This window comes from Schistocerca americana, chromosome X (genome assembly GCF_021461395.2).
Source record: "Schistocerca americana isolate TAMUIC-IGC-003095 chromosome X, iqSchAmer2.1, whole genome shotgun sequence".
Lineage (NCBI taxonomy): Eukaryota > Metazoa > Arthropoda > Insecta > Orthoptera > Acrididae > Schistocerca > Schistocerca americana.
The window spans coordinates 263884891-263912735 of NC_060130.1; the positions used below are offsets into that span (position 1 = coordinate 263884891).

General features: G+C 43.9%; 1 non-coding gene across 1 annotated transcript; it reads left to right on the top strand.

The window, feature by feature from the left end:
• Window positions 1-20405: 20405 nt before the first annotated feature.
• On the top strand, window positions 20406-20489 carry Trnas-gga. The gene is given in 2 exon segments: window positions 20406-20445; window positions 20455-20489. It is a non-coding gene; the product is annotated as a tRNA-Ser (tRNA).
• Window positions 20490-27845: the final 7356 nt, after the last annotated feature.

The window sequence follows — 27845 nt, forward strand, 5'->3', positions numbered from 1 at the left end:
TCTGTAACGATAAGCTTTGCTAGTTTTAGATTATTAAACAGTTCACTTCGCGATTTTTTTGTAAAAAAGTTATTACTTACGATTTGATGATCTGCGTTTCCTCACATCTGTTCTGGAGGTTGCACTACCACTTTTATCACTGCCGTATAATCATATCTTTGTGTTCTCGTCTTCCACACATTGTACACCATGTTTCTCACTCTTTTTTGTGGTGGACTATTCTTCTTTTGTCACTTGATACAACTATTTCGTCGTACATTGTTTTTCACGGTATTCCGTGCATTAAACTGATCAAAGATCACAAAATTTGGTCCTATACCAATGCAAAACACACATGAACACTACTGTTGATCTATTTTGCTCCTTAAAGTGCACTTGTCGATGAGAATTACCAAAGTAAACAACTTTATCCCCACATCCAAACTTGTCAAAATTCGTCTCTGAAGTCCGCCAGATATTATAGTGACACTATACTAGGGTATTCACTTAGTCTTGCGGTTCAGAACGAAGTCATCTTCTGCTATAACACACTGGGGACCACGTGACACTTCAATGAAACAGCATACTGAACGGTACTGAAACACACACGTATAGGTAAGAAATGAGGATTGTTATGCATTCAACTGCCCACTTTCAAAGTCATCCAAGCATTATAGCAACTCCATGCTAGGGTATTAATTTTGTCTTGTTGTACAAAATGTTTGTAACCTTCTGCTGATAAAGCCAAGCAGACAAGGCAGTGCTTGTTGGTACAAACAAACAGCCATTCAGAACTGATATAGTATTCTAAAAACAGGTGCTGACAGTGTATGTGCCGAAACTGGACAGTGGGTATGAGCTTACTGCGTCCTAAAACTGCACTGCAACACAAGTAGCTAACAGTGTGCCCATCTTGTAGTACTGGCCCCATAATTCTGCCCGCATGTTCAGTTTTTCTTCGAAAACGTATAGACTCTCTCACTATCAGTTCCCAAGATACAAAATGTGTTGTTTGATAATAAGAATTTTCGAATTTGCAAAATTCATCTTTTGTGGTTGTCCTTCAACTGGCTGAATGTTCTCATACACTACTCCAATTGTGCATTTGAGTTCTTCGCTTTATTTTCTGCAGGCATTCTAAACGTCAAGCAATAATAGACGATTTTCTAAATTCTTTTTCAATAGACTTTATTTCATTATTATGTGAATTACTGGCTACCACATTTGAAGCTATCAAGGAAAGTAATTACTTTACCAAACTTTCCTGGCAGATTAAAACTGTGTGCCGGACCGAGACTCGAACTCGGGACCTTTGCCTTTCGCGGGCAAGTGCTATGCCATTTTTTGTTTTATTTTTGTCCGATATAGTTCGTTGCGTTTGGTCGGGGCGGACGTCACAAGACATCCGTTCAAGTTGATCCCTTAACTCAGTTTTTTTATTACAGAGAGAAAGCAACCCTCTGACCGAACACGCTGAGCTACCGTGCCGGCACCATCTGAGCTCCCCAAGCACGACTCACGCCCCGTCCTCACAGCTTTACTTCCGCCAGTACCTCGTCTCCTACTTTCCAAACCGAAAGGCAAAGGTCCCGAGTTCGAGTCTTGGTCCGGCACACAGTTTTAATCTTCCAGGAAAGTTTCATAAAAGCGCATGCTCCGCTGCAGTGTGAAAATCTCATTCTGGAATTACTTTACCAATTCATTCAGGCTATTCTAGTGGACATAGTCGATATCTGCCGGCGATTCGTTGGAGACAGATTTCCAGCCATGAACATCAACTTCCTCATCGTAACTACCCTCTTCTTTTCTCCTCCAATATCTTCACTTTCTGCTTTCGTAAGTATCTTGTTTTCTTTGGCTTTAGCATCTTAGTTTTGTTTGTGTTGGTCTGCCTTTTTTCCTCCATCACAACTTGGTACATGCCCTTCCTCGGCCTTTTATTAGTAACTCTGTATCTTGATGGGTCATTGGCTCTGGAATTACTTGTGAAATGCCTGTGTGGCTGTGCAAGAACAATTTCCAGTCTCTGAATGGAGTGTCCAGCTTCAGCTCTGTAACTACGAGGGGCGTCCAATAAATAATGCAACACATTTCTTTTCTCAGCCTTTTTTTTCTTTTTTTTCGGGAAACCAGAGAATCGCAGATATTTATAGGCGCTTGCAGAATGTCTACGGAGACCTGGCAGTGAACAAAAGAATGGTGAGTCATTGGCCGAGGCGTCTGTCATCGTCGCAACAATGTCAAACAAACCTGTACGATTGACTGCGTTCCCGCCGACCGAATACAGCTGTGACTCCTGCAATGTTGGAACGTTCAGACACTCCCATTCGACGTGACAGACCGATCACAATCAAGCACCTCGCTGTACTGTTGGACGTCTCTGTTGGTAGTGCAGACACGCTCGTCCGCCAGCTAGGGCACTCATAAGCGTAAGTCCGCAGCTTGTGGTCTCGCGGTCGCGTTCTCGCTTCCCGAGCACGGGGTCCCGGGTTCGATTTCCGGCGGGATCAGGGATTTTCACCTGTCTCGAGATGACTGGGTGTTTGTGTTATCCTCATCATTTCATCATCATTCATGAAAGTGTCGAGATTGGACTGAGCAAAGGTTCACCGAGGAGTCAAGCAGTATGTTGCTCCCTCCTACGTATATCTCGTGAAGAGACCATGAGGATAAAATCAGATTGGAATGTATACCGCAGAGACAGGCTGGACAGTGAAGGGGGAGGCGTGTTTATAGCGATAAGAGGTGGAATAGTATCGAAGGAAATGACGTAGATCCAAAATGTGAAATAATTTGGTAATTGGATGTCTCTATAGGCCCTCTGGCTCAGCAGCTGTTGTGGATGAGCAGCTGAAGGATAATTTGGAAAATATTTCGAGTAGATTTCCCCACCATGTTATAGTTCTGGGTGGAGATTTTAATTTGCCGGATATAGATTGGGAGACTCAAACGTTCATAACGAGTGGCAGAGACAAAGAATCCAGTGAAATTTTTTTGAGTGCCTTATCTGAAAACTACCTTGAGCAGTTAAACAGAAAACCGACTCGTGGCGATAACATATTAGACCTTCTGGTGACAAACAGACCCGAACTATTTGAAACAGTTAACGCAGAACAGGGAATCAGCGATCATAAAGCGGTTACTGCATCGATGATTTCAGCCGTAAATAGAAATATTAGAAAAGGTAGGAAGATTTTTCTGTTTAGCAAAAGTGACAAAAAGCAGATTACAGAGTACCTCATGGCTGAACACAAAAGTTTTGTCTCAAGTACAGATAGTGTTGAGGATCAGTGGACAAAGTTCAAAACCATCGTACAATATGTGTTAGATGAGTATGTGCCAAGCAAGATCGTAAAAGATGGAAAAGAGCCACCGTGGTACAACAACCGAGTTAGAAAACTGCTGCGGAAGCAAAGGGAACTTCACAGCAAACGTAAACATAGCCAAAGCCTTGCAGACAAACAAAAATTACGCAAAGCGAAATGTAGTGTGAGGAGGGCTATGCGAGAGGCGTTCAATGAATTCGAAAGTAAAGTTCTATGTACTGACATGGCAGAAAATCCTAAGAAATTTTGGTCTTGTGTCAACGCGGTAGGTGGATCAAAACAAAATATCCAGACACTCTGTAACCATAATGGTACTGAAACAGAGGATGACAGAATAATGGCCGAAATACTAAATGTATTTTTCGAAAGCTGTTTCACAGAGGAAGACTGCACTGTAGTTCCTTCTCTAGATTGTCGCACAGATGACAAAGTGGTAGATGTCGAAATAGACGACAGAGGCATAGAGAAACAATTAAAATTGCTCAAAAGAGGAAAGGCCGCTGGACCTGATGGGAAACTAGTTCGATTTTACACAGAGTACGCGAAGGAACTTGCCCCCCTTCTTGCAGCGGTGTACCGTAGGTCTCTAGAAGAGCGTAGCGTTCCAAAGGATTGGAAAAGGGCACGGGTCATCCCCGTTTTCAAGAAGGGACGTCGAACAGATGTGCAGAACTATAGACCTATATCTCTAACGTCGATCAGTTGTAGAATTTTGGAACACGTATTATGTTGAAGTATAATGACGTTTCTGGAGACTAGAAATCTACTCTGTAGGAATCAGCATGGGTTTCGAAAAAGACGATCGTGTGAAACCCAGCTCGCGCTATTCGTCCACGAGACTCAGAGGGCCATAGGCACGGGTTCCCAGGTAGATGCCGTGTTTCTTGACTTCCGCAAGGCGTTCGATACAGTTCCCCACAGTCGTTTAATGAACAAAGTAAGAGCATATGGACTATCAGACGAATTGTGTGATTGGATGGAAGAGTTCCTAGATGACGGAACGCAGTATGTCATTCTCAATGGAGAGAAGTCTTCGGAAGTAAGAGTGATTTCAGGTGTGCTGCAGGGGAGTGTCGTAGGATCGTTGCTATTCACAATATACATAAATGACCTTGTGGATGACATCGGAAGTTCACTGAGGCTTTTTGCGGGTGATGCTGTGCTATATCGAGAGACTGTAACAATAGAAAATTGTACTGAAATGCAGGAGGATCTGCAGCGAATTGACGCATGGTGCAGGGAATGGCAATTGAATCTCAATTTAGACAAGTGTAATGTGCTGCGAATACATAGAAAGAAAGATCCCTTATCATTTAGCTACAATATAACAGGTCAGCAACTGGAAGCAGTTAATTCCATAAATTATCTGGGAGTACGCATTAGGAGTGATTTAAAATGGAATGATCATATAAAGTTGATCGTCGGTAAAGCAGATGCCAGACTGATTCATTGGAAGAATCCTAAGGAAATGCAATCCGAAAACAAAGGAAGTAGGTTACAGTACGCTTGTTCGCCCACTGCTCGAATACTGCTCAGCAGTGTGGGATCCGTACCAGATAGGGTTGATAGAAGAGATAGAGAAGATCCAAAGGAGAGCAGCGCGCTTCATTAGAGGACCATTTAGTAATCGCGAAAGCGTTACGGTGATGATAGATAAACTCCAGTGGAAGACTCTGCAGGAGAGACGCTCAGTAGCTCGGTACGGGCTTTTGTTGAAGTTTCGAGAACATACCTTCACCGAGGAGTCAAGCAGTATATTGCTCCCTCCTACGTATATCTCGCGAAGAGACCATGAGGATAAAATCAGAGAGATTAGAGCCCCCACAGAGGCATACCGACAATCCTTCTTTCCACGAATAATACGAGACTGGTATAGAAGGCAGAACCGGTAGAGGTACTCAAGGTGCCCTCCGCCACACACCGTCAGGTGGCTTGCGGAGTATGGATGTAGATGTAGATGTAGATGTAGAATTTGTACGGGCGCTGATAACCACGCAGTTGAACGCTCCACAAGCCAAACATAATCATCATCATCAAAAGGGTATGCCCACTGGGTTCCTCGCCGTCTAACCTTCCGACTTCCATCTGTTTGGCCCAATAGAAGATGAACTCCGCGGGAAGCAATATGTGGGTGCTGTGGGCATTATGATGCAGCAAGACATTGGCTCTGGTGCTGACTTTTAGAGTGGTACCATGCAGGCATAGAGGCCCACCCAGTAAGGTGGTCTAAGGCCATCGCATTGAACGGAGATTACTTTGGAAAATAGAGTATTGTAGCCAAAAGAATGGAGAATAGTATGGTGTAAACTGAATTTTAAAAAAAACCTAATTTCATTAAAAAATGCGTTGCATTACTTATTAAATGTCTCTCGTCCTTTATGGACACCTTCTATTCGTTGATTTCTACTAACAGGGAGTCTATTCTTTTGATTCCCCAATATCAACTTAACAAACTGAGCTTCACATTCTTCATCCAGTGTACAGGAGGGACCCATCTGTCTTCGAACTGGATGTTTTCCAGAATTTCCACACATCATGGTTGTTCTGGAAACTTAGTACAGTTTACTAGCTCCCAAAGCTTGAAGAATTTCATTTTCTTCGTACCTGAGAATCTCATTTTCCTTCTCCTTCTCCATATGAAGTTACAGTTGGCAACCTGAAACAAAATAACATGTTAAGCATGCAGGACAGTAAACAACGATAGTTCCAAACAAATATGTATTCAGAATGAGAAATACAGTACATGCATATCATGACAGTAGGTGCCATATACTAGATCTCACATAGTATTCTAACGACAGAAGATGACAGTGTGTATGTGCAGTGGGTAGCAGCTGCTTGATCTTAGTATGAGTGTTATTCGGAAAGTAAGGTCCGAATCGTTAAAACTAATCGAATGTGGGAGGAACATTGAAACGCACGTGCACACTGCCTTGCTCGTCAAACGACGCCATTTGCAATGGTACTGTCGTGGTGTGCTGTTTACAGTGTCAGTTCGAAGTGTTTAACTGCTCAGCCTTCTGACTGTGAAAAACGGGCAGTGATTCGGTTTTTGACAGCAAGGAACGTTGCAGCAGCGGAAATTCATCAATAGGTAAGTGAGGTGTATGGCCCCAATGCGATGAGTGACAGCGAAGTGCGTAAGTTTTGTGAGAACTTTCAAGGCCGATGGGAAAACGGCCATGATGAAGTGCGATCGGGCCTGCCATCTCAGAAGATTTGGTCAAAGCCGTAGATGAAAAGATTCTTGAAGATCGGCGATTCATAACTGCAACTTTAGCACTGAAGTTTCCGAATTTGGGTAGAGCAACTTCGTACCAGATGATAAGGTCAAAGAAGCAATCAAAGACAGGTTATCCCCACAGGCAGCAGACGTCTATGACGTAGGGATACAAAAGCCTGCAGAATTTTATGATAAATGTCTGAACAAATATAGAAACTATGTAGAAACATAGAGAAACGTTCAGAGAATTAAACGAAGACAGTTTTTTCAAAAATATTTGATGGTTAATGTTTTATTTAGAAATCGGACCTTACTTTCCGAATAACCATCATAGTATTCTGTATATGCAGTGGGTGTTAGCTACTGGGGATTTGCATCATTACACATGGGAAAACATCAGAAAGTCGAATCATGACATCGACCAAGCGAGCTGAGACTTGTTACGGCAAGTTGCGACTTCTTCCAACACGAAAAAGCTAGTCAGCAAGTTGAGACGTGTCAAGACTTGTTCCATCCAAATTACTGGATTCGTGATTTCCTGTCAGAAAGGTCACAGTTCGTAGTAATAGACGGAAAGTCATCGAGTAATACAGAAGTAATATCCGGCGTTCCCCAAGGAAGTGTTGTAGGCCCTCTATTGTTTCTGATCTATATTAACGACATAGGAGACAATCTCAGTAGCCGTCTTAGATTGTTTGCAGATGATGCTGTCGTATACCGTCTTGTAAAGTCATCAAATGACCAAAACGAATTGCAAAATGATTCAAATAAGATATGTGTATGCTGCGAAAAGTGGCAATTGACCTTAAGTAAAAAAAAGTGTAAAGTTATTCAAATGAGTACTAAAAGAAATCCCCTAAATTTCGATTACGCAGTGAGTCACACAATCTTAAGGCTGTAAATTCAACTAAATACTTAGGGATTACAATTACAAATAACCTAAATTGGAACGATCACATAGATAATGTTGTGGGTAGAGTAAGCCAAAGACTGCGATTCATTGGCAGAACACTTAGGAAGTGCAACAGATCTACTAAAGAGCCTGCTTACACCACGCTCGTCCGCACTATTCTAGAGTATTGCTGTGCGGTGTGGGATCCGCATCCGGTGGGACTGACGGATTACATCGAAAAATGTCAAAGAAGGGCAACTCGTTTTGTATTATCGCGAAATAGGGGATATAGTGCCACAGACATGATACGTGAACTGGAGCGGCAATCATTAAAACAAAGGCGATTTTCGTTGCGACAGGATCTTCTCATGAAATTTCAATCACCAATTTTCCCTTCTGATTGCGAAAACATTCTGTAATTATCCACCTACATAGGGAGAAATTCTCATCACGATAAAATAAGAGAAATCAGGGCTTGCACAGAAAAATTTAAGTGCTCGTTTTCCCCTCACGCAGTTCGAGAGTGGAACGGTAGGGAGACAGCTTGAAGGTGGTTCATTGAACCCTCTGCCAGGCACTTTATTGTGAATAGCAGAATAATCACGTAGATGTAGATTTAGATGAAAAGCTGAGAGCGTCCATGTGCAGTGGGTGTCAGCTACTACAGATATCAGCTACTGAGGGTGTCAGCTAATCAGCGGATGGTGGTAACAATTCAGAGTTCCCTCAATCACAACTAGCCGTCAGCGACATTTTTGGTCATGGTTATGCTGAAACCGTAATTGCCTATTGATTAAGAAGAGATTATCGTTATTGATTTCCTCATTGTAAATATATTATATTACTAATTAATCTACATCTACAGCTACATCATTCTCCGCAAGCCATCTGACGGTGTGAGGCGGAGGGTACATCGGGCACCGGTAACTAATCTCCACTTCCCTGTTCTACTCGCAGATGACGAGTGGGAGGAATTATTGTCTTTAACCTTACGTATTAGCTCTAATTTCTTGAATTATCCCAATGTGGTCATTTCGCGAGATGTGTGTGGGAGGAAGTAATATGTTGTCCGACTCTTCTCGGAAAGTTCTCACTCGTAATTTCAACAGTAAACCTCTCCGTGCACAACGCACGTCTAACAATGGAGTCTGCTGAGCATCTCTGTAACCCCCTCATGCTGGATAAACGATTCCTTGACAAAACGTGCCACTGTTCGTTGTATCTTCTCTGAGTCCTACTTGGTAAGGATCCCAGACTAATGAACAGCACTCAAGAATCGGTCGTAGAAGCGCCTTGTAAGCGACTTCCTTTGTGGATGAGTTACTTTTCCGTAAGATTCTTCCTATGAATCTCAGTCTGGCATCTGCTTTCCCTACATTTTGCTTTATGTAGGCGCAAAATTTTACATTTATTTACGTTCAAGGTCAGCCGCCTGAGTCTGCACCATTCCTCAGTCTTCTGCATGTCGTTCCGCAAATGCAGCTTTATGGCAGCATGTTATTCCAGCGGACTCATTGCTGTTAAGTATTTTAGGTGGAAAGCATCGTGATTAGTTATGTAGTCTGGGGAGTAACCTGTTCTGAGCTGTACTTGGTTATTATTTGCCTGCTAAATGTGTTGATATTCTTTTTCTGTTTAGAGTGCCTGTGGCATTGGTAAAATTTCGTGAGGTTTTGGTTTGGGAAACTTTTGGAGTGGTTTGCTGTTGATAGATTGTCTTGCGGGTTTATAAAAACGGTTATTACGTTTTCTCGTGTTCGTTAGTGAATTATGGATGTTACTGTGTTGCTGTGCCTTGAAAACAGATTTCACTGAACATTTTCATTTCAGTCTTGTCGTTGACATTTGCTCGTTTCACTGTTTCGTTTGGCCATCAAATCGGAATTCTCTGGTGTGGTTTCATAATGTGTGTGTGTGTGTGTGTGTGTGTGTGTGTGCTAGTAATTTTCTTCTATTGCTTATAAATAGTACAGATTACGTTACAAGATCATCGAGTGACATTATACTGAGTGCACTATCCGAAAATTACCTCGAGCAATTAAACAGAGAACCGACTCGTGGAGATAACATCTTGGACCTACTGATAACAAACAGACCCAAACTTTTCGACTCTGTAAGTGCAGATCAGTGATCATAAGGCCGTTGCAGCATCCCTGAATATGGAAGTTAATATGAATATAGAAAAAGGGAGGATGGTTTATCTGTTTAGCAAGAGTAATAGAAGGCAGATTTCAGACTACCTAACAGATCAAAACGAAAATTTCTGTTCCGACACTGACAATGTTGAGTGTTTATGGAAAAAGTTCAAGGCAATCGTAAAATGCGTTTTAGACAGGTACGTGCCGAGTAAAACTGTGAGGGACGGGAAAAACCCACCGTGGTTCAACAACAAAGTTAGGAAACTACTGCGAAAGCAAAGGTAGTGAAAGGTCTCTGCTGGATTCCTTTCATGTTAATTTCTTAAATCTGTTGTCATTTACGGCATAAATTCCTCTTCTAAATTTACTGTGGCGTTTCTGACTATCTAGGAGGAGACTGAGTAGTGGAACGTGTTACTTTTACACATAAACAAGAACGATCTGTCACACTACTACACTTTAAAACACAGTTTATATGTAATTCATGTCACACAGTCTCATTCGGAACCTACATCCGCTTTCTTTTATATACTGTATATGATAAGATACTGTCGTCCCCCTTCCCTTCTGTGTGAGAGGATGAATGAGCAAATGTATTTCTAGTTGCATGCTTGAGGGTAGCGGACAAGCGTGCCTGCTAGAGAACAGTAGGACCAACGTCGGAACAGGTAGCTACGCTTTCTAAAAGCAGAGAGGTTTCTATTCTTAGTATGGTCCTGTCCGTCCCTTGTCATGTTGGTATAGGAAGCTGCCCCTCTGGCCACTTCCGTTTGTGTTTGTGAGCCACCCTCAGGAAGGGACCACGGCAGTCTGTCCGCGGCGAGCGTCTGAAGTGGTAACACCTCCGGCTAAGCGCGTGTCTGCTAAGTCCGTAGGACAATGGATTTCTAAAGTTCAGCCTAACTGAAAATTTAATCACCTTTATGTCAGGTTTAGCTCTAAAATATCTAATGTTATCTTAAATTGCAACGCAGTGTAATTCGAGTGTGAAGTTCTGAATATATTCCGGTAGTTGCTTTGTCACTGCTTTGTGAGTAAAGTGGAACCACGTGTTGATCAGTAACTCTAACTAGCATCATCAATCTTAAATGCGAATGTGCGTGAGATTATAACGTCTCCTCTTGACAATATTTCTCAATATAGCAACTTTTTTTTATGTTCAACCCACGTGGGGTGTACTTTGTGAGACCAGTACCACGTGCTTATACAATTGTTTGACCCATCAGGTTAATCGTAAGACGATAGTAACCAGTTCGAGGTTTTTCTTTAGTAAATTCCGTTTCGATGTAACTTATTTTAATTATCAAAATTATTGTGGAGTTACACTCTTTGTGTAAACCAAGTTGACCACGTGAATCATGTGGTGTAAGCATCAATAGCCCTCAGCTATTCTTTTCGGGAAGATTTCACAGAGAGTTAGTATGAATTTAGTATACAAGTGTGTGGTAATTTCATGACGGACAGGATTGCGCTACGAACGTAACTTCTTTGGGTGAAAATTGAATCGGTTGGTTGTGGTTAATTTCCTCTTGCATATGTTTCAACGTTCTTCGTGTGTTATTTTATGAATGCAGTGTTGTATGCAGTCTCCCAATCTTGGCTCCATATTTGATGTGTTCCGTAAGATTACAAACTCACATTTTCACAGTCCTAAATAAGGCACCAGCTTAGTTATGACTCACGTTTAATATGCTGAAATTTCAATGATCAATGTTAAAATAAATTTCCAAATATAAACTGATTTATTTCTTTTTATTTAAATTTTATATATATATATATATATATATATATATATATATATATATATATCACCGGTTGTCGTATGACTATTACAAGATTATAATTAATGTTAGTCTGGTTGGGAATTTGGTAAGCTAGACTGGATACCTGGTGAAACAGTTGCTCAGTAATGCAAGGTTAACTTCCCCAGACAGCTCACAGCTTTTAACCCGCTTTTATTGTATATCAGCACCGCTTACACCACAAATTAAAGCAACAACGTTACAAGAGCTTCACTCTAAGTTTAAACGCAGCCAAAACCTCTCAGACAAACAGAAGCTAAACGATGTCAAAGTTAGCGTAAGGAGGGCTATGCGTGAAGCGTTCAGTGAATTCGAAAGTAAAATTCTATGTACCGACTTGACAGAAAATCCTAGGAAGTTCTGGTCCTACGTTAAATCAGTAAGTGGCTCGGAACAGCATATCCAGACACTCCGGGATGATGATGGCATTGAAACAGAGGATAACACGCGTAAAGCTGAAATACTAAACTCCTTTTTCCAAAGCTGTTTCACAGAGGAAGACCGCACTGCAGTTCCTTCTCTAAATCCTCGCACAAACGAAAAAATAGCTGGCATCGAAATATGTGTCCAAGGAATAGAAAAGCAACTGGAATCACTCAACAGAGGAAAGTCCACTGGACCTGACGGGATACCAATTCGATTCTACACAGAGTACGCGAAAGAACTTGCCCCCCTTCTAACAGTCGTGTACCGCAAGTCTCTAGAGGAACGGAAGGTTCCAAATGATTGGAAAAGAGCACAGGTAGTCCCAGTCTTCAAGAAGGGTCGTCGAGCAGATGCGCAAAACTATAGACCTATATCTCTGACGTCGATCTGTTGTAGAACTTTAGAACATGTTTTTTGCTCGAGTATCTTGTCGTTTTTGGAAACCCGGAATCGACTATGTAGGAATCAGCATGGATTCCGGAAACAACGATCGTGTGAGACCCAACTCGCTTTATTTGTTCATGAGACCCAGAAAATATTAGATACAGGCTCCCAGGTAGATGCTATTTTCCTTGACTTCCGGAAGGCGTTCGACACAGTTCCGCACTGTCGCGTGATAAACAAAGTAAGAGCCTACGGAATATCAGACCAGCTGTGTGGCTGGATTGAAGAGTTTTTAGCAAACAGAACACAGCATGTTGTTATCAATGGAGAGACGTCTACAGACGTTAAAGTAACCTCTGGCGTGCCACAGGGGAGTGTTATGGGATCATTGCTTTTCACAGTGTATATAAATGACCTAGTAGATAGTGTCGGAAGTTCCATGCGGCTTTTCGTGGATGATGCTGTAGTATACAGAGAAGTTGCAGCATTAGAAAATTGTAGCGAAATGCAGGAAGATCTGCAGCGGATAGGCACTTGGTGCAGGGAGTGGCAACTGACCCTTAACATAGACAAATGTAATGTATTGCGAATACATAGAAAGAAGGATCCTTTATTGTATGATTATATGATAGCGGAACAAACACTGGTAGCAGTTACTTCTGTAAAATATCTGGGAGTATGCGTGCGGAATGATTTGAAGTGGAATGATCATATAAAATTAATTGTTGTTAAGGCGGGTACCAGGTTGAGATTCATTGGGAGAGTCCTTAGAAAATATAGTCCATCAATAAAGGAGGTGGCTTACAAAACACTCGTTCGACCTATACTTGAGTATTGCTCATCAGTGTGGGATCCGTACCAGATCGGGTTGACGGAGGAGATAGAAAACATCCAAAGAAGAGCGGCGCGTTTCGTCACAGGGTTATTTGGTAACCGTGATAGCGTTACGGAGATGTTTAGCAAACTCAAGTGGCATACTCTGCAAGAGAGGCGCTCTGCATCGCGGTGTAGCTTGGTCGCCAGGTTTCGAGATGGTGCGTTTCTGGATGAGGTATCGAATATATTGCTTCCCCCTACTTATACCTCCCGAGGAGATCACGAATGTAAAATTAGAGAGATTCGAGCGCGCACGGAGGCTTTCCGGGAGTCGTTCTTCCCGCGAACCATACGCGACTGGAACAGAAAAGGGAGGTAATGACAGTGGCACGTAAAGTGCCCTTCGCCACACACCGTTGGGTGGCTTGCGGAGTATAAATGTAGATGTAGATGTAGATGTAGATCTGGTGGTCTGTTTCTTTGTCATTAGGGTGGTGGTTGTTTTCAATGAGGTTGTCTGCAAACGTGGAGTGTGCACTGTCGCTTTCCTATGTTCCTAAATGTTCTGAATATCTTGTACTGAAATTTATATCTGTCTGTCACACATATACAAAATCGCAATCTTTCCAGATTAAATGGTATATATCTGCTTTGTTCAGTTTACTTAAGGTAGTGTTCCGTGTTGTTTTTTCTATGTGCCACATGTATTCCTTGTCATCTCATAACGTTTCCTATTTTGTTGGTTATTTTGTTCTCAAATATCTGTGTGTGCCATAAGTTCCTGTTGTTTGCGATTTCTTCATCCCGTGTACTTTGTGTGTTCTCTGCTGTATAATCACTACTGGTGTGCTGTGTCGCAATGTTATTGTTTGTGTACGTCTCCTTAACAGTCCGCACTTTCGCTTGAGGAGTGTGTAAACTCGTGTTTGTTTACGTTGCGTCTTAACTTGTGCCCTGGCTTCGCGCGCTATCATGCGAAATAAGTTCAGGAAATCGAGATTACATTTCAACTTTTTGTCCGGAATAAGCACGATCGAAAGCCTTAGATGTGGAAAGTTTCCTACGTGAGGAGGTGAAGATCCTGCCACCGGAATTTCTGGGTATATACCTCTCGATTCTCAGTAACACTGTTTACGTTAAAATTATCAACGACGCTGAGTGCGAGCGCGTTTTAAACGTGACCAAACAGGGACTCCGTTTCCGTCACGCTGACTGTAACGCCGGCGTGGTCAGAGTCGAACATGCGGGATTAGGCATTAGAACTATTCCCATGTTCGAACTACCATTCAAGGTACGTGCAGAGGACGCTATAGCGGCTTTCCGGCCATACGGCGCTGTTCGTGATCATAATGCAGAACGTTGGGCCCACTTCCATACATATCCCGTTCTCAACGGGGTGCGTCAGGCCGCAATTGATCTGCGCAGCCAGGTTCCATCTTATCTGACCATTAGGGATGTCGGGCCGTAATCGTGCATGACGGACAGCTGCGTACTTGTTCTGGGTGTGGAAAAGAGGGTCAAATCGGATCTGAATGTCTGTAGCGACGGATAAAGCAGCTACCAACTGGAGGAGTGGTACTTCCCACGTCGTCTATGATAATTCCGGCCACATATGCCACCGCGCTTAACCAACCACCTGCCGCCCGGCGGCTCTCGGACTCACGTGAACAACTGACGGACAGTGTTCCGATACTTCTCGAACCGGTTGTGGACGAGGTGGCTGACGATGTGACTTCAGCCATGTCCTCAGCTCCGGTGGTTTATCCGACTGCGATGGTGGCCGCCGCTGCTGTCGATCGTGACTCTCTGGTCCTTTCTGCCTGACCGGCGCGATTCTCTCCCGTCTTCGGACACGGAAGAGCGACTGCGTAAACATCGCTCCCCTAAGCGACGCAAAAGGAGGCGCAGTAAAAAGTCGGAACGGGACTCTTCTCCCTGTCGAAATGATACACTACCTGTTGAGCAAATCAACATTTCAGCGTCTGAGACCGCGTCTTCAGTCCGTCTGTGGAACGGCGGCCCTTTGTGGCTCTCACATCGACGGAACGGAATATTTCTACCTCTGAAGTCCCTACCGAAGAAGGAACGATACCAGCCGGTTTGGTGGCGTCGCCAGGCCTTGTACATATGGATACCACGACAACGGAATCACATCAGGCGTGGAGCGAGCATTTTGAAGAAACAGTTGATCCCGTACGGGTGTCTCCGCCAGTAGGGGAGGCAACCTACTGACGTCAATTTCTGCAACGTGCAGGGGGCGCCAGCAACCCCTGCCTCCGTGTGCCCCCATATCTTTACAGCAGCGACCTATAGCCCCCCACCCGGGTAGGACGCAACTCTCCGCATACCATATCGCGGCACTGAATTTCAACGGCGTCCGCGAGTTCGTCAGGATCCCATCTCCTGCAACAAATTATATGGGCTTCAGAACTGGACATTGCACTTTTACGGGAGGTGCATATAGTAGCGCTACCATGGACAGAATGATATGACTTCTATGCCTCTCACGGCGATCGCCTTGGCCATGGAGTGGAAGTGTATGTACGTGAAGGCATCCTGATTGACGACATAATGTATCTCCCGGTTGCCGGGGGTATGGCGTTTATGATTCACTCCACACGTGTCATAAATGCGCCTTCTGGTACCTTTTTTTTTTTTTAAAAAAAAAGTGTTCGTTTTCGTTCGTTGCATCTGCTCGTGGCGGACGTTGAAAGACACTCGGTTAAGTTCGTCGTTGATCGATTAACTCAGTTTTTTGCTACAGAGGGCAGCTAACCGTCTGACCGAACACGACGAGCTACCGTGCCGGCAAGTACCGGGCGTGTGCGTGAAAGGGCACGATATTATACGGAGGAGATTGTTCCACTGTTCTTAGGTCGACATGAACATGTTTTCTTTGGAGGGGACTTTAACTGCATACTCAGTCGGAAAGATCAATACCCGAATTTTACAACATGCTAGGAGCTGCGTCTTATTGTTCACGGTTTAGTCGTAAGGGATACCTGGGAGGAATGACACGCAGACGACCCGGGATTCATGTTTCCAACGAGCCATTAGACAAGTAAGTTAGGTCGCATTTACGAGGTGCGACAATAAAGTAATGAGACTGATGGGAAAAAAATGTTGCTTACCGTTTTAGGCAAGTTTAGTGTTATCTCCTTCAAAGTAGTTCCCTTCTGATTGCACACATTTTTTCCAGTGCTTCTGCCATTGATGGTAACAAAAAAAATGGCTCTGAGCACTATGGGACTTAACTTCGGAGGTTATCAGTTCCCTAGAACTTAGAACTACTTAAACCTAACTAACCTAAGGACATCACACACTTTCATGTGCGAGGTAGGATTCGAACCTGCGACCGTAGCAGCAGCGCGGGTCCTGACTGAAGCGCCTAGAACCGCTCGGCCACAACGGCCGGTGATGGTAACATTTCTGGAACTCATCTTCTGTAATATCCTCCAAGACTCTCGTCACAGCTTTTTGGACATCTTGTGTTGTTTGAAAATGGTGTACCTTGACCGCCGTTTTGACTCTTAGAAATAGAAAAAAGTCGCACGGAGCGATATCTGGTGAATAAGGTGGCTGTGGTAGTACTCAAATTTGTTTTGAGGTTAAAAATTGCTGTACTGACAGAGCAGAAAGGGATGGCGCATTATCGTGATACAGAATCCAATTATCAACAATGTTGGCACGGACACGAGGAACTCTTTTACGAAGTCCTTCTAAAATTTCTTTGTAGTAATATTGGTTAACTGTTTGTCCAGGAAGCACCCACTCTTTATGAACAATTCCCTTGGAATCAAAGAAGCGCACAAGCATGCATTTCACTTTTGACTTTGACATGCGAGCTTTTTTGGGCTGGGTGATCCTCCTGAGCACCATTGCGAACTTTGGCGATTTGTCTCTGGATCTTACTGAAAAAAACAACTTTCATCACCTGTGATAACAAGGCTCAACAATTCTGGATTGATTTCCGTTTGCTCAAACAGATCGGCTGCCACATTTTTCCGTGTTTCTCGCTGTTGTGGTGTGAGATTTTTGGGGACAATTTTTGCACACATCTTTCTCATACCAAGATCTTCAGTTATTATTAGACACCCATTTCTTGATTGACGTTCAGCTCATCTGCAATCATTTTCACGAATAATCTTCGATCGGATCGTGCGAGTTCACGCACCCTGGCCAAGTTGACATCTGTCCGTGAGGTTGATGGTCGTCCACTGCGGTATTCATCTTCAACATTCGTTCTGCCTTCACTAAACATTTTATGCCAATGAAAAACTTGAGCTCTTGACATAACCTCCTATCCAAAAGCCTTCTGAAGCTTACCGTGAGTTGTCGTCGCGTTTTCACCCAATTTAACGCAAAAAGAATTGGCATACCATTGCGCAATATTATGCGGTTCCATTTCCGTGACGAGAGACACAAACACGTGTTAACTTATTACAACACAACTCATGACTGAGCAGTTGCATCGATGTGCCACTTGGACTAGCAGCAGCTTATAGACCAAGATCAAAGATATTGTGCCTACGCAAGCCTGCAGGGTTGCCACATCTTGTAAAGAAAAGCAGTATCATTACTTTATTGTTGTACCTCGTATGTTTCCCGTGGGCTGGATGCTGCGGTGCTCGATGCAGAGTGCTGGCCTTTGGTGTTCTCTGATCACTGCGTTTACATGTGTACAATGATCCTTCCCCGCCAGGAGGTTTGGAGGAGTTGGGCACCATGGAAACTCAGCATCTGCAGGATCCTAATTGTTGTCACCATATCACTGAAACGTGGACAAAGTGCGAACAGCATCTCAGATTGTACGATTTAGTGGTGGACTGTTATGTGGAATGTGCCAAACCGATGCTCCGTTGGATATTTGTCACTTACAGCAGGGAGGTGGTCGCTTGGCACATGCACACTTAAGACTTCTGCTTCAGCAACCTCCGCGACCTTGATGGCAAGCCACCTACCCTGGAAGTGCACACACAACACAGAATGATTAAGGCGAAGATACTAACTAGTACTCGCCGCAAACTGCAAAGGACGGTGGTGCATGCCCGCATACCTGATGTGGTGTGGTGGGAGAATCCCTCCATGCATCATATTGTGCCCGATCGCAGATACCGCAGAAAAAACTTAATCAACGGGCTCATAGATCACCAGGTACAATGGATCACGTGCCGATGCTTTGTCTAACATTATCGCCGAGTCTACCGTGCCAGTGATGTGGCCACACTGGACTTCGATCCTCTTGTAGTCGACGTTCCACGTGCCCTCACGCATGAGGAGGGGTATACGTTAATGGAACTTTTCACCTTCGAGGACGTCACTACCGCTATCTTCAAGGGTGCGACGGACTCCATCCTGAATTTTATCGTATGTTTTGTGGTCTTATGTCTACGTGATGGACGGAGATGAATAATAATCTCATCGTGTCTGCCGCTGCGATTCCTCAAGCTTTTGGCGAGAGCATTATTGTTCCCGTTCTTGAATTATTATGGCCCACTACCACCCTATCACCCTATTAAATACCGATTACAAGATTTTTGCCTTGTTATTGGCGCCCCTCTTACTACATGTCCTCCCCACCGAGCAAACTGCACCACGTGGCACAGTTAATGTCCAGACAGCCACTGGAGACTTTCGTGACGTGATTATTCTGGCAGAGGCGTGCAGATTTCGTGCGACGATCGTAGCCGTAAATTTTGGCAGCGCGTTTGACAGGGTGCGTCATGTATTCCTATATTCTGTCTTAGAACAGATGGGCTGTCCTGTGTGGGTCATCAGCGTCCTTTGGCGTCTCTTTAGCAGCGCGCGCTCGTTGGTCCAGGTCAATTGGTGTCTGGCAGGTCCAATATTGACCCAACGGTCGGTCCGCCAAGGCTGCCCCAAATCCATTTACCTTTATGCAGTGGCTCTGGAGCCGTTCATAGGCCTGGTGACAGCGTAGTTGTCTGGACTCTCATTACACGGTTACCTCTTCAAATTTCGTGCTTCCGCAGATGACCTCCTGCTGCTTGTTCGTTCTCGGGAGGAGGTCGCACAGATCCTCGACACCATTATGGCTCATGGAAGGGCGGCTGGAAAATGTGATGAATGTGCGCAAATTCACGGCGCTGTCTAGTGGTAGCGGGCTACCCCCTGAAGATCTGTCACCCCTGCCTGTGTCCAACATCTCCACTATCACGGAGTCACCTTTACATCATCAACGCGCTATACAGCGGCGGTCAACTTTCTCCAGGTTTTGAGAATTACCTGTATGATGATCATTCACAACTCCCTACGCTGCCTCGATCCTTCGCAGCGTGTTGCCCGCCTGAATGCTTATGTGGCATCCAGAATGGTTCATATTGCGCTGGTTCTGCCGATGCTGATTACGATATGACATTTTATTCAAGCGGCATTGGGGCGTTTTCTGATGGCTGGCTCCATGTTTAAAATATGCAGTTGTTGAATCACTTCGTACAAAAGATGATAAAACATACATAAACAATTATTGTCCTGTTGCCTAACTGACACCTTCTACCAAAATATTCGAAAAAGTAATGTACTCAGTAGTATCCTCTCACCTGAGTGGAAACAGTGCACTTAGCGTATTACAATTTGTATTCTAGAAGGGATGTTCATCTCCGAATACTATTTATGTATTCACTTATCAAACAGCAGAAGCCTTAAATAATATCGCCAGTTGTGATTTTTGTGGTCTTTACAAGGCGTTTTATAGTCTAGAACATGTTACTTTCTTAGAAAAAATCAAATTTTATGAAAATTATTGCTTCACACAGCTGCTTTGAATCGTGTCTAACATGCAAAAGGTTGGACTGAATAATTCAAACAATGTTGGAAGGGTAGAATATTTTAGTCACTGGAGAGAAATCACGAAAGGAGTTTCACAGGGTTCAATTTTGGGTCGATCCCTATTCCTTATACATTCCTATTCCTTAATATTCAACAAGCAGTATTGGTAATTTTGCAAGCGATGTTATTATTATAATAAATCCAGTTAGAGAGAAAGTTCCAGAAGGGATGGTAAATAATGTTTTCCAAAGAACTGTAAAGTGAATTGTCTGAAAATGAACTCTACCTAAATTTTCAAATACACACCATATTCAGTTCCATAAAACAAACGGAATCATGCTAGCAATTGAGGTAGCAATGAGCAGGAGTCAGTAAATAATATGGGATGCTCCAAAGTTTGGGTGCAAATATTGATGGCAACTAGAAGAAGCATATTACTAAGCTTTTCAAAGAATGAAGTTCACCTACTTTTACTCTTCGTATAATTGCTATGGAAAAAATCTCTTCAACATCCTGACATATTTTGCATACTCCCAATCAACAATGTCGTACGGCAAATTTTTTGGGGTATCTCATCATTTAGAAAGAAAATACTGATTGCACAAAAGCGAGCAGTAAAAATAGTAGCCGGCCCGGGTGGCCGAGCGGTTCTAGGCGCTATAGTCTGGAACCGCGCAACCGCTACGGTTGCAGGTTCGAATCCTGCCTCGGGCATGGATGTGTGTGATGTCCTTAGGTTAGTTAGGTTTAAGTAGTTCTAAGTTCTAGGGGACTGATGACCTCAGAAGTTAAGTCCCATAGTGCTCAGAGCCATTTGAACCCTTTTTTGAAAAATAGTAAGTTGTACGCAGCCGTGGACGTCATGTAAGTACCTCTTCAAAGAGCTAGGCATTTTAACTGTGTCATTAGCATACATGTATTCGCTATTGAAATTTATCTTAAGTAATCCATCACAATTTGAGAAGATCAGTGATGTCGATACGTACAACAATAGAGTGAATAATCACGTTTAGTATCCATTATGAAAGCTATCAGTAGAACAGAAAGTAGTTCAATATGCAGCACAGAAATTTTTGGATTTGCCCAAGAACCTAAAATGCCTGACAGATAGCAAAGCAAATTTAAAATCTAACTTCAAATAATTTCTCCTGGACAACTCTTTGTATTTCAGTAACGAATTTCTACGCAAAAACCGGTTGTTATAATGACGACGAACGAGTCGTCGCCAATGTTGACTGGTGGCCAATGCTAAATAGAAACATATAAATCACAGCAGGTTTGTCAGTAACGTCAATAAGGTGCTGGCTGCATGGTCTGGATCTGCAACGACTAAAATAAGTAGAAGTCGTTGGTAAAAAATAATATATATTGTAGTTAACTGGTCGTACAGGATTCTTCTTGGCTGCATACATGTAATTATAAACAGATAGCTATTGAGGCCTCACTTAGGCCATACGTTACTAAGCGCCCTTTTATAGGTTGCTTTCTATCAGCTGAAGGCTATGCTACTTTACTACTTGACGTCGCCGCGGGATTAGCCAAGCGGTCTCAGGCGCTGCAGTCATGGACTGTGCGGCTGGTCCCGCTGGAGGTTCGAGTCCTCCCTCGGGCATGGGTGTGTGTGTTTGTCCTTAGGATAATTTAGGTTAAGTAGTGTGTAATCTTAGGGACTGCTGACCTTAGCAGTTAAGTCCCATACGATTTCACACACATCTGAACATGTTTTACTTGACGTCCCGAGCAAGAGTGGACGAGAGCTCGCCAGAAACTTCATACAAGCCGCGGAGCGGCACTAGTGGCGCTGGTCGCGACTCGCGGGTCCAACGATACTAATACGGACCGCGGTCGATAACTGCAACCCCTAAGTGGGGTATCAAACGTTGATACCACACCGGTAGCTGTTAAAAACTTGTTTTTAACTGAAGTTGGGTGAATAGGACTAAAAAAATCATACAATAGAGAAGTGTCTGTATTTTACAATGTCTATACAGGGTGTTACAAAAAGGTACGGCCAAACTTTCAGGAAACATTCCTCATACACAAAGAAAGAAAATATGTTATGTGGACATGTGTCCGGAAACGCTTACTTTCCATGTTAGACCTCATTTTATTACTTCTCTTCAAATCACATTAATCATGCAATGGAAACACACAGCAACAGAACGTACCAGCGTGACTTCAAACACTTTGTTACAGGAAATGTTCAAAATGTCCTCCGTTAGCGAGGATACATGCATCCACCCTCCGTCGCATGGAATCCCTGATGCGCTGATGCAGCCCTGGAGAATGGCGTATTGTATCACAGCCGTCCACAATACGAGCACGAAGAGTCTCTACATTTGGTACCGGGGTTGCGTAGACTAGAGCTTTCAAATGCCCCCATAAATGAAAGTCAAGAGGGTTGAGGTCAGGAGAGCGCGGAGGCCATGGAATTGGTCCGCCTCTACCAATCCATCGGTCACCGAATCTGTTGTTGAGAAGCGTACGAACACTTCGACTGAAATGTGCAGGAGCTCCATCGTGCATGAACCACATGTTGTGTAGTACTTGTAAAGGCACATGTTCTAGCAGCACAGGTAGAGTATTCCGTATGAAATCATGATAACGTGCTCCATTGAGCGTAGGTGGAAGAACATGGGGCCCAATCAAGACATCACCAGCAATGCCTGCCCAAACGTTCACAGAAAATCTGTGTTGATGACGTAATTGCACAATTGCGTGCGGATTCTCGTCAGCCCACACATGTTGATTGCGAAAATTTACAATTTGATCACGTTGGATTGAAGCTTCATCCGTAAAGAGAACATTTGCACTGAAATGAGGATTGACATTGTTGGATGAACCATTCGCAGAAGTGTCCCCGTGGAGGCCAATCAGCTGCTGATAGTGTCTGCACACGCTGTACATGGTACGGAAACAACTGGTTCTCCCGTAGCACTCTCCATACAGTGACGTGGTCAACGTTACCTTGTACAGCAGCAACTTCTCTGACGCTGACATTAGGGTTATCGTCAACTGCACGAAGAATTGCCTCGTCCATTGCAGGTGTCCTCGTCGTTCTAGGTCTTCCCCAATCGCGAGTCATAGGCTGGAATGTTCCGTGCTCCCTAAGACGCTGATCAATTGCTTCGAACGTCTTCCCGTCGGGACACCTTCGTTCTGGTAATCTGTCTCGATACAAGCGTACCGCGCCACGGCTATTGCCCCGTGCTAATCCATACATCAAATGGGCATCTGCCAAGTTCGCATTTGTAAACATTGCACTGACTGCAAAACCACGTTCGTGATGAACACTAACCAGTTGATGCTACGTACTGATGTGCTTGATGCTAGTACTGTAGAGCAATCAGTCGCGTATCAACACAAGCACCGAAGTCAATATTACCTTCCTTCAATTGGGCCAACTGGCGGTGAATCGAGGAAGTACAGTACATACTGACGAAACTAAAATGAGCTCTAACATGGAAATTAAGCGTTTCCGGACACATGTCCACATAACATCTTTGGTTCAAATGGTTCAAATGGCTCTGAGCACTATGGGACTTAACATGTGTGGTCATCAGTCCCCTAGAACTTAGAACTACTTAAACCTAACTAACCTAAGGACACCACACACGTCCATGCCCGAGGCAGGATTCGAACCTATGACCGTAGCAGTCCCGCGGTTCCGGACTGAGCGCCTAGAACCGCTAGACCACCGCGGCTGGCTCCTGAAAGTTTGGCCGTACCTTTTTGTAACACCGTGTATAGCACAATGCAGTGTTCCTTTGGACATGCATACATGTCCGAAGGATCAGGCACTGCTGACGGCTGACAGCCTTATTAAAATAGGAAATGTATTCACAAACTGCAGATACGATTGTACACTTGCTATACGATTTACTATTAACAAATGAAAATTTGTGACTGACTGGGACGCGGACCTGGATTTTCCATCTTAGGCGAGCAGTCGCCGTAACCATTTTGGCTACCCGTGCACGACTCATAGCGAGATCCAAACTTCCATACGTACTAGTGCCCATGTTCCATAGTGGTCACATATAAATTGTATGAGTCCCGCACGGAGAGAGACATCGTTTTTGCTCGTCAGATTGCCTTGCTTTGGCATGAAATACAGAAGGGCAGTGTCTGTATATTACAGCGTCTGTACAGTACGCTGCAATTCCTTCAGGCATATATGCATTTTCGAAGCAACATGGCGTCATTCTTCGTAATGACATAGGCACTGCAATTTCGTATTTATCCGCTGATACCAGGCAACGACTTTCAGTTCAAATGTCCTCCTAATGTATGGGAATTACGTAATGTGTATGAGTGCAGGTTGTGACACATGAATGGCGACGTATAGAAGTCTGGGTCATGCCATGAGTCGTGCATAGATAGCTAAAATGGTTAAGGCAACCGCTCATGTAAAGCAGGAAATCCAGATTCGAGTCCCCGTCTGGCACAAATTTTCGTACGTTGCTAGTAAATAGTATAGCTGGTGTAAAATCGTATTCACAATTAGGGAATACTTCCATAAAAAGTAATGTGTTCATTACTGGTAACACTAATCATATATACATATCCGGTAAACTGAGTCATTCCATATAATTGCGTAAAAAGAATCGTGCAAATGATCTACGGAACATGAAACTGACAAACTGACTAACTAACGAAGGAGCACAACTCGCAACATAGTCCCGTCTCCTTGAGAAACAGCAATTTGGTGTTTCAGAAATTTTCAATGAAGCCGACTACAGATCCTGGATCTACAATTTTGTTAATGGTCCTCTATATAACAAAGCTGGCAGATCCTTGCATTCTGATAGTATTGTCACATCATTTTCACTATGACGAGCATTGAAGGTTGCCCTTCCTATCGAAGATTTACAATCACCGATTGCGTCTTGAGTTCCCTTGAACGAGAACCCCCATCATCAACCTGTGCCCTATGACTATAGTAAGGCTTCATTTGGAGGAGGTGGAAGAAGTCTCTGTACTTTCATCTTCTTGATGAAGGATCGTAATGACGGACTTCATATGTGACGTCCGGCAAGTGATGAAGGTTACAACACGGGACTTTACTAACTTTTCCACGTGTCTAATTTTCCGCACAAAAGTAAAAACCCATACCTAGTCACCTGTACTCTATATCACTGGCCGGTGCATGGTGTTACAGTGCCCTCTGTCCTTCCCTGGGGTGTTCATGGTCTGTATGTGAGCCAAGTGTCTTGCTTCTTTGGACCCAGTGATGTTCAAATGGCTCAAATGGCTCTGAGTACTATGCGACTTAACTTCTGAGGTCATCAGTCGCCTAGAACTTAGAACTAATTAAACCTAACTAACCTAAGGACATCACACACATCCATGCCCGAGGCAGGATTCGAACCTGCGACCGTAGCGGTCACGCGGTTCCAGACTGAAGCGCCTTTAACCGCACGGCCACACCGGCCGGCCCCAGTGATGTGGTATCTCATGTAATCATCGTATTTTTCATTTGCAATTGGAATAGTGTACCCCTCGTCGTTTTGGCCTTGTGAACATGGAGCAGAGACAATGGCGTGAAGCCTATAGTGTCATACTTTGCTGTGTTGTATGCGAATCTCATGATGGGCATCAACATACATGAGTAACACACCTGCCAACGTCTTATTAAAGCGTTCTGTGAGAGCATTTGTCTGTGGGTGGTTGGCAGTTGCCGTCCTGTGGGCGATAAGGCAGCATGAAATTATCTCTGATATTAGTTTCAACTGGAAAACTTTTCCATGATCAAAGTTCATTACCCGAGCGCTCCATGATCCAAAATGATGTCTTCTACGATGACCCTTGCAATTTCCGAAGCTCCGGCAATCACAACAGCCTTGGCGACAGCATGACAGGTGAGGTAATGCAAACTGTTATCCATCGACTCCTGCTTGTCGACTTACGGAACATCCACAAGAAGTCGATTCCAATTTGGTGGAATTGGGCTGCTGCAGGTGGGATAAGAACTAGGTGCCCTGAAGGTAATTGTGCCACGTGCTTCTGTTTCTGGCACTCCTTATGGTGGCTCGCATTTTGTCTAATCTATCGGTAAAGACCTAGCCAGTGATTCCTCAAACCAATTCTGCATAGAATCGTTATGAATCCCTGGTGACCAGATGTTGGTTCATCGTGGGAATACTTCAGAATAGCTGGCTGTAGTTGAGCTAGGACGACGAGCAACTATCTTCACCCTGTTGGATCATAATTACTCTGTATACAATGTTCTGTACATATTAATTGAAGTTCTCCATTGGTCGGTTCCTCATTCTTAAAAACTTCTTCTTTTTTCAACAGTGCTGGGTCTTCCCTCTATTCAGCAGCAATGGCAGTTAATACAATGCTGACTGAGATTTCGTCCATGCATCTTTGTTCTGACATAGTATTCCTGGAAAGGCAATCGACTTCCTTGTGTTTGCGTCCATTTTTGTATGCCATTGGGACGTCATATTCCTGAAACCTCAGTGCGTATCTCACCAGTTGACCCAACGGATGCTTCAGACTGGTCAGCCAGCATGGAGATTGCTGGTCTGTTTCACTGGTGAATGGTTTGTCAAATAAATACGGCCAGAATGTATTGATGGTCCAGACTATTACAAGGCTCTCTTCCTCAGTTATAGAGAACTCCTTCTCGGTCTCTGAGAGTACTCTGGAAGTGTAAGCTATCACCATTTCAGCACCTTCCTGGATTTGTACTAGAATTGCACCTATCCCGTAGTCACTACCATTATTTCCGTCATACAATTCTAGGACCGTAGAGGATGATAGTGCCTTCTTACAACAGGGAAGGATCTTTCTTGCATCTCGTTCCAGGAAAATTTGGCGTCTCACTGCAATAACTCTTGCAAGGGGCTTGCTTTATAAATGCGAAGAGTGGGATCTACGTAGTACAACTAAAGTTTATAACGCTACACGCCACTTGCTGAAGAACTTAAACCGGACGAACCAAAGAAATTAAGCCGCAGTAGAGGCCAGCACAGATAAGAGAAATGTTTCCAGAATGAATTTTTCACTCTGCAATGCGCAGGTTTGAAAGTTCCTGGCAGATTAAATCTACGTGCGGGCCAGTACTCGAACCTTGGACCTTTGCCTTTCGCAGGCAAGTGCTCAGCCGTTTTTTTTACGCTCTTACCGCTTTTTTTTCACCCTAAAAGCTAACTAGGACGATTGTTTGCCAGCACTTCAGGCTCCGCCCATGAACAAACATACGTCTCTGAACGTTTCTTTTAAAAAAAGAAAAGGATACAGGAAGGGTACAATACTTTTATTATATTTTATTTGTTTTTCGTTTTTTGTTACGTTTTTATTTGTAATTCTTTGTTTTATCTTTTTATCTTCTTTCGGGGGCTGTCCACAGCAGCCATACGGCGGGATGGCCTGGTCATCTTCTCGTTCAGCGAGGGTAAAACATCCTATAATTACCGTTGAGGATGTGCTATATCTCAATCTCTTCTCACACCCGGTACACCCCAATGGTCTGGAGGGCGCGTAAGGCCGGCCGGTGTGGCCGAGCGGTTCTAGGTGCTTCAGTCTGGAACCGTGCGACCGTTACGGTCGCAGGTCGAATCCTGCTTCGGGCATGGATGTGTGTGATGTCCTTAGGTTAGTTAGGTTTACGTAGTTCTAAGTTCTAGGGGACTGATGACATCAGATGTTAAGTCCCATTGTGCTCAGAGCCATTTTTGAGAGCGCGTAGACAACGACCCCAAGTAATTCGCAAAAAGCGAACTATACGACGCTTAGCGCCGTAAAACCGTGTAGTTGCTAGTTAAATAAAGCCAAAAATCTAACAACCCTGCAACGCTCTCACTAAAAAAGAGCCATACCCTTAACCCACACCGTAGCGTTATGACGAGTAGCAGGGTAGAAACTGATGTCGGGATGGATCAGTTCGGTTGGCTCTACGGACTGAGGCGTCCGTCGCAGTAACAATGCCAACATGCGCCGTGTGAGGAGCCAGCAGTCGGCAGCCGTACCACTAACGAAACGGTGCACGTCGTTGTCGACAGCGGCGCATCTGGGGCAAAGACGATCCACAGCAAGATGTACCATGTGTGAACGTTGTCC